At 42.5% G+C, this 10,017-nt stretch overlaps 1 non-coding gene across 1 annotated transcript; it reads left to right on the top strand.

Annotated features, from left to right (window-relative positions):
- Positions 1-4,696: 4,696 nt before the first annotated feature.
- Positions 4,697-4,803, top strand: LOC144572906 (small nucleolar RNA R71). The gene has a single exon (XR_013517833.1). It is a non-coding gene; the product is annotated as a small nucleolar RNA R71 (small nucleolar RNA).
- Positions 4,804-10,017: the final 5,214 nt, after the last annotated feature.

Here is a 10,017-nt window from a genome sequence, read left to right as displayed (position 1 = left end):
TCCTGCAAAAGAAGAATCCACCTAATTAGTCTTGGTTTTGCATCCTTTTTAGTCAAAAGATACCTTAGTGCGGCATGATCTGTGTAGACCACTATCTTCGAGCCCACCAAATATGATCTGAATTTGTCAAGGGCGAAAACAATGGCGAGAAGCTCCTTCTCGGTTGTGGTGTAGTTCAATTGGGCCGGATCTAGCACCATGCTAGCATAATAGATGGCACACGGCTTGTTATCTTTCTGCTGCCCCAGAACTGCCCCAACTGCATAGTCGCTTCCATCGCACATCAACTCAAATGGTAGTGACCAATCGGGTGGGTTCCAGAAAGGTGCAGAAATAAGGGCTTCCTTTAAACTGCAAAAAGACTTGACACAATCATCAGTGAAAACAAAATCAAAGTCTTTAATAAGTAGATTGGTCAATGGTTTCGCAATTTTCGAGAAATCCTTTATGAAACGGCGGTAAAAACCTGCATGTCCCAGAAAACTTCGAACCCCCTTGACATTTGTTGGGATTTCGAGTTTCTCAATTACCTCAATTTTTGCTTTGTCAACCTCAATCCCCCTAGAGGTGACGACATGTCCCAAGACAACTCCTTCTTGGACCATGAAATGACATTTTTCCCAATTGAGGATTAAATTCACTTCTTCACATCTCTGCAAGATCTTACACAAATTAGCCAAACAAGAATCAAAACAAGTACCATATACAGAAAAATCATCCATAAAAATTTCAACTTCTTTCTCTATAAAATTAGAAAAAATAGCCATCATGGCTCTCTGACAAGTCGCAGGTGCATTGCAAAGACCGAAGGGCATTCTACGGTATGCATAGGTACTGTACGGGCATGTGAATGTAGTCTTCTCTTGGTCCTGCGGATGAATGGGAATCTGAAAGAAACCTGAATAACCATCAAGATAACAGAAATATGAGTGATTAGCAAGCCTTTCAAGGAGTTGATCAACAAATGGTAAGGGAAAGTGATCTTTGCGTGTAGCCGCGTTGAGCTTCCGGTAGTCAATGCACATCCTCCAACCGGTTGCAACGCGTGTTTGAATCATCTCGTCTTTTTTATTTTTCACCACTGTTGCTCCCCCTTTCTTGGGAACCACATGGACGAGGCTCACCCATTTGCTGTCAGAAATCGGGTAGATAATACCTGCTTCATAAAGTTTTAAAATTTCTTTCTTTACTACCTCTTTTAGATTTGGGTTGAGCCGTCTTTGGTGTTCAACTGAAGGCTTGTGGTCATTTTCTAGCAAGATCCTGTGTGTGCAAATGGTTGGATCGATCCCCTTCAAGTCCTTGATAGAATATCCAATCACGCCTTTGTGGGTTCTCAGCTTCTCCATGAGCTTGGCGGTTTGGTCAGGGGTCAATCCTGCATTTACAATAACAGGACATTTCTTTTCTGAATCAAGGAATTCGTACCTGAGAGTGGCTGGGAGAGGTTTTAATTCGGGAGTGATCTGCTCTGTCTGACTGGTCGTACGGTCCGTATGAAACTTGTACGGGGCCGTATGAATCAGCTTCAGCCTGAGCTTTTGATTCCTTCTCAATCTCCAGCTTCTCTGTTTGAAATTCCTCTGGTGTACGGCCCCGTATGATCTGTGTACACCCCCGTATGGCAATTCTTCCAGACAGACAGGTGCTGTGTCTGCCGTGCAAATCGTCGCAAGCTCGCTTGTTTCATCCTGCATATCAGATAAAAAATCGAAATGATACCTTAGCGAGTTGTTGACTTGCTCCAGAAAATTTTCTTCAACCAATTTATCAATCACATCGATCATATAACACGATTCGGGTTGAGCGGGATACTTCATTGCTCGGTCAATTTGAAAATGAACTTTCTCATCTCCGATGTTCAAGGTTAAAGTCTCATTTTTCACATCAATCAGCGCCCCGCGGTTCTCAAAAATGGTCTTCCTAGAATGATAGGGACCTCCTTGTCTTCCTCCATTTCCATCACAACAAAATCACCGGGCACATAGAACTTACCGACTTGAACCGGTACATCTTCCACTATGCCAAGTGGTAGTCTCACTGAAGAATCCGCAAGTTGCAAGGTCATTCGTGTAGGTCTAAGCTCTCCTACACCCAATCGTTCGAAGATAGTTCGCGGCATGAGACTCACACTAGCCCCCAAATCACACAAAGCTCGTCGGGTGGTGGCCTTGCCAATCGTGCATGGAATAGAGAACTTACCCGGATCTTCCAATTTCGGTGGAAGTTCACTCCTCAGTATTGTTACACTTAGGGGCACCTCTAATTGCTCAAAAACTGAAATTAAATTGCAATTGAAAGTAAAGAGATGAGTTTAGAGAAATTTGACACGCGGGGTGATAACGGAGTTCGGCAAAACAAAGGCCTACGTCTCCGGGGCTTCGCAACCTTGTGAGGTGCGTCTTTCTATTACCCAATACGAAAGGATTACAACTTGTGAACCGTTGAGCCCTTACACACCAAGCGGGAAGTCAAACGGCCAACTCAAAGAGATGAGAACAAGGTCTCGATTGTCTAGAAACACAAGAGAAAACACTCAATAGATCACTCTAATCTAATCTATATCAAGATTAGTGAAGTAGGTTTGAGGTTGCTTGAGGAATTTTGAAGTTTTAAGCTCTCACAACAATGGAGTAGGCTAAGCTCTCAGAAAATCGCTTTTGAATTAATTAGGGTCGGCTGAGATGAGTGAGAAAGGAACCTCACTAATCTATTTATAGTGTCAGCTCAAAAATGAGCTGTTTGGACTAAAACGTTACAACGTTTTAGTTCAAAGTGCGATTTAGGGTTTTAATTTTCTGACAGCTCAGCAAAAGCATTCAAAAACGTTACAACGTTTTATAAACGTTACGTAACGTTTTGTTCTGTAAAATCTTGATCAAAAACAGGAATTGTTTGAAGCTCAGATTTAATTAAAACGTTACAACGTTTTATAAAACGTTACAACGTTTTATATTTGGCTTTAACATTGATACAGACAGTCATAAAACGTTATAACGTTTTCACAAAACGTTATAACGTTTTAGGTCTTTCAGTAAGCCCATATGTTAGCATATTTTCCATTCCTGAAACGTTATAACGTTTTATGAAAACGTTATAACGTTTTATGTTATTTCTGAGTTTGATCAACATCTTTCTTCAGCGTTTTTGACAGGTCTAAAACGTTATAACGTTTTATAAACATTACCAACGTTTTCCCTTTGTAAATACAGCCTCAAACTTATTTTACCAAGCTTTTGATTTTACAATTTATATTCTTGATAAAGGTCTTCATGATTTCTTCTGTCCAAGGATATTGCATTGCAATTCCAACTTTTCTTGAACCTACATAATCTCAAAATAGAAGAAATCGTAAAATTCAATAATTGTATGTTTTTGCAAATTAGTCAAATAGATGAAAATGATTATTGTACGAACAACAAGTATAGCACTGCACTATTCAGTCAATTTCACCGTCTCATGTCCCCCCAAGCTTCGTTTATTAGATAGGGTATCCTTGAGAAACTTAGCATAGGTTGGCATTTGGGTCAACGCCTCGGTGAATGGAATTGTAATGTGCAATTGCTTCATAACTTCAATAAACTTGAAGAACTGTTCATTGAGTCGGGTTTCGGCTAATCTCTGTGGGAATGGAACTGGTGGCCGATAGGGTGGTGGTTTCTCGGTCACCGTCTTCTTCTGCTTGTCAGCTTCATTCTGTACGGGCCGTACGGGATTGGTACGGACCGTATGGTCTGTCTCTTCATTCACAATTTCAATCGGATCAGGCTCTGACTGTTCAGAAATCACAGGGGGTATCGATACTGGCCGTATGGGATTTATACGGGCCGTAGGGTCGGCTTCTGGCTCGGCAAGCATGGCTGGTCCTTGGTACTGTGTCCCACTTCGCAATGTCACTGCCTTGGCCTCCTTCCTGGGGTTGATCTCTGGTTGGCCTGGTAGCATTCCAGGTTGTGGTGGTGCGGTTTGGCTCCCACTTTGAGGTGTGTTTTGGGCGGCCAAACTAGCCAACTGAGCACCGATCGCTTGCATCTGCTCGAAGAGCATTTGATTCATCTTACCCTGCTCATGCATAAAGTTCTCCACTGCAGGGGCAACATAGGGTTTAGACGGTCCTGAGTATGGTGCACGGTTGTTTGAGTTATTGAATGCAGCATTGTTGTAGAAGTTGCGGTTGTTATTGTTGCTGCCAGAAGGGTTGTTATTGAAGTGTGGGGGGTAGTTTTGCTTCCACCTCCAATTCTGTTGTTCAATCGGGTCCTTGGAATAGGTTCGGCTGAAAGGGGGTTTCGGGAAGTAAGATGGCTCATTGTTAAGAGAATTCACTTGCTCGGGCTCTTCATCTCTTTGCGCAAGCGGACAATTTTCATACTCGTGTCTCTCGTCCCCACACATAACACAAGGTTGTGGTTGCTGATTACCAAGCGCTTTGACACTCATCTTGTCAAAAGCCCTCTGCATGGCATCCATCTTGGCGGTGAGAGCTGTGATCTGATCGACCTCAAGTCGGCCTCCTCTAGTTCCTCGAGTGCTCCCTCGGCCTGACCATTGTTGGTTGGTTGCTATATTGTCAATTAAATTCATTGCCTCGGTAGCCTCTCGATCCATGAGAGCTCCACCTGCAACTGCATCAACTGAAGTACGAGTGGTATCAGTTAAACCAGCATAAAAAGACTGAACAAGTAACCATTCGGGAATACCATGATGTGGACAAGAGTATTGCAATTCCCTAAACCTTTCCCAGGCCTCATTCAGTGGTTCATCAGGCCTTTGTCTGAAACTGGTCAGTTGGGTCCTAACATTGGCAGTTCTTTTATGGGGGAAAAATCTGGTCAAAAACAGTTTGGACAGTTCCCTCCAAGTGGTAATTGAATCCCTTGGTAATGACCCTAACCATTTCTTGGCTTTATCCCTAAGAGTGAAAGGAAATAAAGCAAGCCTAATGTAATCAGTTGTTGCGCCATTGATTTTAATGGTGGCACAACACTCAAGAAAAGTTTGAACATGGGCATGCGGATCCTCATGATCCATGCCATGGAATGTGTTTTGCTGGACGATGTTGACAACGCCCGGATTGAAGTTGGGTTGGTTGCCGACAACCCTTGGCAATCGGATTGCTCCTCTAACATCTCCTGCTCTCGGGACATTGAACTCTCGCAACGTCCTTGGCGCATAGTCTTCTCCTTCATCATCAGAGAATTGATCCTGTACAGGAGGATCCTGGATGGGTGGGTCCTGAACGGGTGGATCAGTGATGGGTGGATTAGCTCCGCCGTTATTCATTGTGTCTTGTTCTAGGTCTGTCTGGCCTCTGTTGTCGGCTGGTACGGGCCGTATGAATCTTGTACGGGCCGTACGGAGAGGTGACAGATGCGGTGGTGCTGGAACTAATGAGTTGGAAGTCTGCCCTTTGCTTATGAGATGGTAATTGTTCTTGGGCCGTGACTCTTCCAGTATGTTCCTGCAAATAAGGAAAAAAGAAAAATTAAAATTAAAATCTAGAATCAAGCAAAAATAAGAAAAAGTCTAGAATTTTCGTTGCCGATTCCCCGGCAACGGCGCCAAAAACTTGTTCGCACAGAATATATGCTACAAGGTTTCAGTATAGCAAGCTATACCTTTTAAACCTTTGTTATACTCTGTCAAATCAGATAGCAAGTGCATTATCCTATCGATGAGTATGCTCAGGTATCAATCCACAGGGACGGAAGAAAATGACCGGACTTATCCTAAAATTACTTGAGATTATAGAAGTAAGAGAAAATTGGTTTGGTTTGGTTCTGATAATTCTAATGATTTATGAAAAGTTTAAAAGACAATAAAGAGAATTAAAGTTGTTTTCAATTAATAAAAAGGCGTTTCCAGGGTTCATATTTCATTTCTGTTCAGCCCCGAGGCATACGGCCCGTACGGATTCCCGTACGGCCCGTAGGGGACCCCGAGTTAATGCTGCAGCTACTGTTTTCTGTGTTGATGCTAATGTTTAGGGTTTCTATCGACCAGATCTAGATACCTAACCTCAACTTTCGCATTTTGGCCTAGTACCCGATTACCGGACTCAAATACTTCCCTCTTAGATGCGTTAAACCTCAACTTTCGCATTTTGGCCTAATTTATCCAAGTTACTTGTTGGTTTACTAAAAGTATCCAAGGACTTTCGCCTCAAGGAAAGTTTCACCTTTCGGGTTGTTACGTTACGAAATTTTTACAATTAAATTCAAATGAATTAAATGCAAGAATCAAGTTAATTGTGCTAACAAAATGGAAGTTAAAACCTTAATTTAGGTTCCTCTAATTAAGTAAGTGAAGTGTGAATCGAAACCGCGTCGAAATTTCGAGAATTTGAGACTTTACAGGCTCACTGCGTCCGCACTGGTAGGTGACTGCGGGTGACTGACCCGCACTGACTTCTGTTTTCCTTAAATTGCCTTTGAAATTTCTGTGAGTGCGGGTGAGGCCACCCGCACTGCGGGTGGGTGCGGCCGCACTCATGATTTTCTGTGTTGAACTGAAATTGGCTAAGTACTGAGTGCGGGTGAGGCCACCCGCACTGCGGGTCAGTGCGTCCGCATTACGCTCGGACTTTTTCTGAAATTCTGCCAAAAATCTACTAAGTTCTGAGTGCGGGTGAAGTGACCCGCACTGCGGGTGAAGCCACCCGCACTGCGGGTGATTTCTGTGTTAAAATTCATTCCAAAAATCTACTAAGTCCTGACTGCGGGTGAAGCCACCCGCACTGCGGGTGATTTCTGTGTTAAAATTCATTCCAAAAATCTACTAAGTTCTGACTGCGGGTGAAGCCACCCGCACTGCGGGTGAAGCCACCCGCACTGCGGGTGATTTCTGTATTAAAATTTATGCTGAAAACTGACTAAGTGCTGAGTGCGGGTGAAGTGACCCGCACTGCGGGTGGAGGACCCGCACCGACACCGATTTTTGCACTGGAAAGTGCTGGAAGGACCTACAAACTGCCGAGTGCGTCCGCACTCAGATCCAGTGCGGGTGAGTGATCCGCACTGGGTGATTCCAAGGGCTTATTTGCATAATTCCTGCTCTCTCTCTCTCTCCCACTTCATTCCTTTACCATTTTAAGTGAAATTTATGCCAAGAGAGAAGAAAAAGAGCGAGAGAGTTTTTCGTTCCTCTCAAACCCCCGATTGTTGCGAGAAATCGAAACCGGAACCGAGTAAACGCCCGTGGATCTCTTCTAACTCTCCTATTCGGTATTCTTTTCTCTTTTTGTTTCTCTCTAAAATCTACGATTTCTCGATTTCTCTGGTTTTCGTTTTAAACTCGAGATTTGTGTTCGAATTGCTCGAGGACTAGTTCCTCTACACTCCTTGCTTGTTTATTTGTCAATCTTTTTCCCGATTTCTTCCGATTTGTGAAATCTGATTTCTAGGGTTTCGTGCCAAAATTGAAAGTTGGCATAATCGTGATTTGATTTGCTTAACCCAACCACTTAGACTTGTAATCGGTAGGGTTGCCTCCTGATCGTGAATTTTTAGAACATTTAACGGCTGATTTGAGGTTTTGACCAAATTAGGGTTAACCAAACGGTAAATCGAAATGAACCGAGAACCAAAGTAGTGAAACCGTGACTGAATGGTTACCTAATTATAATTGTGTAGGGTTTGAAGGAACCCGAGGTAAATGGTGTGATTTGAAAGGTTGTAAGTAAGAAATCAGGAATTGAACGGATTGGTACCAAAGGATAGGAAATTGATTAAGGTGTAAGCCTGATGTAACTCGAGTAAATGTTTCCAATAGTGAACCAATGTTAAACCAAGTATACGTATAATATAGGTATAGGCTCGGTCGAGCAAGAACTTGCGAGACAATACGAGACGTCCGATCCTTAAATTAAGCGGTACGCTCGTCATACTCAGGTGCGGGATTCTTGGACTTGTTTGATACTTTATTTTCAGGAATTAAACTGTGTTTTCGTTTGTCATGTTGAATATCATTGAGTGCATCACTGAATTGCGTAGAGCATTTGCATAGCCCAATTAAATGAAACTCGAATTGATCTGAATTGAATGATTTGCATGCTGGTATGGTTATAGGTTATGTTGATCTATTGTGATCTGATTTTGATTGAAAGTCACCACGAACTGTGTATGTGAATGTATGTGAATGGATTTACGAAGTTAAGCACTTGGATCCAATGAATTTGCCAAGTCGGGCTGTATGCTGACTTGGATTCCCAGGATCCTAATGGCCTTAGGTGAACGGCCCTCGATCTTCCCAGTACCGGTTGGGACGAGGGAGGGTGATTATGGTATGAGATGTGAATGGAAATCGTGGGTGACTTGTGTAACGTCTATGGCTCGGTGGCATTCTCCTACGTGTTAATGCATTTGGAAGGTCAATTGAATATTACGACTATTGGAATGATTCCAAAGAGGATTTTCTTTATGTGATTTGAAACCAGACCGTAATAAACTGTTAAGTCAAGCGATTGCAGATGGGTGTCAGATAAAGGGTCCAGCGGTTGGCCATCTGTAGGTGTCAGTAACCCTACAGATGTGGGTTCGATAATGGTTCAGCTCGAAAGAACATCTGTAATTGCTACAAGCCCTATTGAATTGAGTTAAGCCAAAATATATGTTGTGTTTGAAATTCATCTTGGAAATTCCGTAAACTGTGTTTCAGGTTGATTAAACTGTTGTCGAGCATTGGCATTCTGTTATTTATGATTATATATATCTGTTTGAACTGTTATTGTTTGGGTTTCATTGTTGAATATAGAGTTTGATTGCAAGTCCAATAGTCTAAACTGTGGCAAAATTCGCACTGAGAATTTATTCTCACCCCCACCCTCCCGGTTATTTTACAGGTACTGGTGCGACTGATTCCGGAGAGGCACGAGAGTAGTAGGCCTTAGTAGCTTACCACTTGATAACCCTAGATATGTTTTGTTGTATAGATTTAGGGTAGGCCTTATGGTTGGTATCCGGATGAGATACTTATGTTGTATTATATTCTGACCAGACTGTGTACTCTGATTTGTGTATCTATAAACTTAGTTTATATTATTATCTGTTGAATTGTTGAGTAAGATTTGAATAGCCTTGTAAGTATACACAGCGTTGTATGCTTACGGCGGGAGACTGTTACGACCCGTGGCCGCGGGGTGTGACACGGGTACTCCTTGGTTTCACCCTACTTCATATACTTTATTTGGTTGGATTAAATGTCATAGACTTGGCTCCTAACACTTAGATGTGTGCATTCATCTAACGGGATGACTAATCAATTCAAGCAAGCACAAATAAAGCAATCAAAATACTACTTGATATCTCCATATTTGATCTATTGTTCCGACTAATTCTTGTACCAAAATCTGCGTTTTAAACCACCAAATCGCGTATTTTACATTGAATATCCATAGAATGTGGTACTGGTATGTTTTGGTTCTTACTTTGCAGGAATCAGGCGAAATCGGGCAAAATCAGGCAAATGGCAGACTTCAGGAAGATCTAATGCGAGTCGCATCACCCATGATGTGGGTCGCATCAAAGCCCAAAGCGACGTGCGATGCGACCCTCACTCCTCTCTTGAAGACCAGATGATGCGAGTCGCATCCACCTGATACGAGTCGCATCAACTGTTGCCGCCCAATTCAAATTCAACCCGATAAGCCCCAAGTCAGATCCGTTGCCTATATAAGCAGGTCCTATGCCAGAATTTCGAGAGCTTTTTCCCCTTTACATTCCAGATCACTTAGAGAGCAGAGATCAAGAGAGAAGAAAGAGATTGGAGCTTGCTTGAAGAAGAGGAGAAGGGAAGATTGCAAGATCCTCTCCAATCCACCTTGGATCTTCGAGCTTCATCATGATCTGCCTATTCTCTCTCTCTTTTATGTTTTCTTTTACTATGCTTGAGTAGATCTTTAGTTCCTAGGGTTAGGATGTAGTCTCTAAACTTTGTCTTTGAGTTGCATGTTGTTTTGATCTAAGTTTGAACTTGTGTGATTCTTTGTTTGAGTATTCATTGATTGCTTGATTTTGATTG

The sequence above is a fragment of the Carex rostrata genome, chromosome 20 (genome assembly GCF_964058835.1).
Source record: "Carex rostrata chromosome 20, lpCarRost1.2, whole genome shotgun sequence".
In the NCBI taxonomy this organism is placed as follows: domain Eukaryota; kingdom Viridiplantae; phylum Streptophyta; class Magnoliopsida; order Poales; family Cyperaceae; genus Carex; species Carex rostrata.
The sequence above is the reverse complement of the archived record's forward strand: the minus strand, read 5'-3'. Positions and strand labels throughout refer to the sequence as shown.